The following is a 2,828-nucleotide window of genomic DNA, read 5'->3' as shown; positions in this document are numbered from 1 at the left end:
CTTCCCTCTTGACTTTTTTTTAAACTCAAGGAAAGTGTTTTATTTCAGTTAGTTTCTAACTCCTGTAGTAGCTGATAAAATTGAGAAACTGTAGACGATGAAGGCATTAAACCTTAGCCTGCTCAATATAAAAATGATTTATTCCCAGCTGAGGTCAATGGAAGAACTACTGTCAATGTCATCAGTGGAAGTTTGTCTGAAGTCCTGAGCCATGTGTGAAGCTCAAGGCAGGGGGCCAGGGGCAGAACCCAAGAAGAGTTTGTCTTTCTGTAATCACTACCAGCACATGGACCTCCAGACGGGGGAAAAAAAAAAATCACCATTTTCTTCCATTTCCATCACTCTGTGAAGAAGGTATGAAACATTTCTCAGAATCATTATGGTTGTTTTCATATTAGAAATGTAAGAACGCTCTAAGCTGAACTTCGGAATCTTGTACAAATGGTCAAGTCACCAAGAAAAAAAAGGTAATTAATGGAAGAGGGTTTTGAGAAAGGCCCTGAGCTGTTTTTATGATGTTAAGCAGTTGCTGCATTGAATATAAGAAGTCTTCGTTATTATCATTGACCTACTTTCTTCAAATAGCCATTTGCTGTCAAAAGCAAAGAAAGAAAGGTTTGACATGTTTTGATATTTTTTAAATGGAGTTGGGTAATGAGTAGAGATTGATTAATTCCTGGTTTATTAAAAAGTCCTTTGTAGTTGTTTTTCAGTTTTCTCTTGTAAATGTTTTTTTTAATTATAGATATGAGTTTAGTTGTTTACATTTGACAGCTAAATTTTCCCTCCCCGTTTTCTCTCTAATTTCTTCAGTGACATGCCTGGTCCCTTGTAAAACTGTAGAAGTCATCAACTGATTTTCTTGCTTACCTTGTATTGAGGGATATCATTGCAGGGAAGACACATATTAAAGGGAAAGCTGAATTTTTCCACAGTGCTGCATTTTAGATGGTGCTTGTTTGGAATGCAGACCTGCTTTCTGGCTAGTTTCCTTTTGCAGTCTGGTTTTCATGAAGGTCTCAGTGCATGCAACGGCAAACAATTGTTTGGACAATTGTCTTTTTCAGACAAGCTTATTCAGTGCTGTGTTACCTGTGTGGGACATCCTCTTGATTAACTTTATTTGGGGGGAAAGAACATGAATATCAATCCAATATTATTTTTAACTGCTCTTCTACAGTTGCTTCTACAAGTAGTGGTGGTGTTCAGTGCAGAACCTGGCTGGCCTTGAGAGGAGAGCAGCTAGCACCAAGGGGAAGCAAGAGCTTTGCAAATGAGAAACTGATTTGCCTTCAACTTTCCAGAAGCTGAACCTCCCTATGTACAAATTAAATAGTGCTTCTCTTCATGCCCTTTCGTGAAATAATTGTTCTTCTATCCCCGAGTGCAGTAGGGCTCTCTGATCCACACTGGAAGAAAGATGAATTTGGTCTTTTTTGAGGTAGGAGTAAAAATTACTCCTGGAACTGCTGGAGTGGACAAGAAGCAAACAGCTGGTGTAGATGATGTCATCTGGGTGGATTGGTAGACAGAGGCTTTAACACTGTCTTGCAGTTTCATGAAATGGCATGTATTTTTATTTATGTGCTTTTTGTTTTCTTTTTTTCCCTTTGTTTTGTTTGCTGTGGTTTCCAGAGGCATGCAGTAAATGATTTATCCACTGTACTGGTCCCCTGTGCTGGCAGAGCTGTAGCATAGTGCACTGACTGGGAAGCCTTAAGTTCTAGGCTGGCCTTGGACTCTTGACTCCAGATCCTCAGGAGGAGGGGTGAGTTAATGGAGGGGATTTACTTGTGTGTTTGAATGGTGCAGTACAGCATTACCTCTCCTTCCAAACCTCATTCTCTAAAAGCTCCATAAGGCATAAGGTGTTAACCTTTCTCCTGATTTTTAGAAAGCTGCTGATAGGGAGGAAATAAACCTAGTTTGAATGTTTCTTTCTTTACACTACTTGAAACCAGGCACAAATACCTGGTAAGTTGACAGGACAATGGATTAACTCTGAGCCTTCACTTGGTGCTGCAACTTCTAGTTTGCCATGACGGGGGCTGGCAGAAAGGCCCTTCTCCTGGATGAAGTTTGTTGCAAAACCAAGCGTTATTAAGAGGCAGTGCAAGAAAAGCTATGGAAAAGCTTTTGACGTTCTGTCAGTCTGTTTTAAGTCCAGGTGTTTTTTTTTAATACTTCTTCCAGTTTCTTTTAACATCTGTGGGTGCACTTGGAAAGGAGAAGCAGCCTTCAGATGTTTACGATTGGCAGAAATCTTTAAAAGCAAAGGTAAAGGTAATTTGTTTTCCTGGCATAGTGTCTTGGGCAGGTAAATCTTGCTTCTAGCTTACTGGAATCTTGTCTTTGACTAAGTTTTAACTAAGCAGCAGATAGGCTTTCGGGGGGATCATTTCTTTTGTTTGTTTTGAACTTTGAAGTGGCATGTGAGTAAGGATGAAATGCATCAACCAGCATTGTTATTAATTCTTTTCCAAATGCATTTGTGTCTTATTGGTAAAAAGTACAAGTAGTAGATTAAGATATAAGGTCTCTGTCATTTCTTAATTCTTGCCAAAGGTGTAAATAAATGCCTAATTCTTAGCTAAGGGAAGCTGCACAAAGATCTTAAATTTTGCCCATGGAAACAGATGGTAAGAAAGTGGGCAAAGACATTACTTTTTTAGCCTAGTAAACTCCAGTTTCAGAAATAGTAAGTGAAAATAAGCAATGATAGCAGAAGTCTTTAAAAAAAGAACAAGCCCACAACCACCCACCAAACTAGTGTATCACACAGCAAGATAAAACTATATTTCTTTTGCACGACGGGCACGACGGGCAGG

Source organism: Columba livia, chromosome 3 (assembly GCF_036013475.1).
Source record: "Columba livia isolate bColLiv1 breed racing homer chromosome 3, bColLiv1.pat.W.v2, whole genome shotgun sequence".
NCBI lineage: Eukaryota > Metazoa > Chordata > Aves > Columbiformes > Columbidae > Columba > Columba livia.
The sequence above is the reverse complement of the archived record's forward strand: the minus strand, read 5'-3'. Positions refer to the sequence as shown.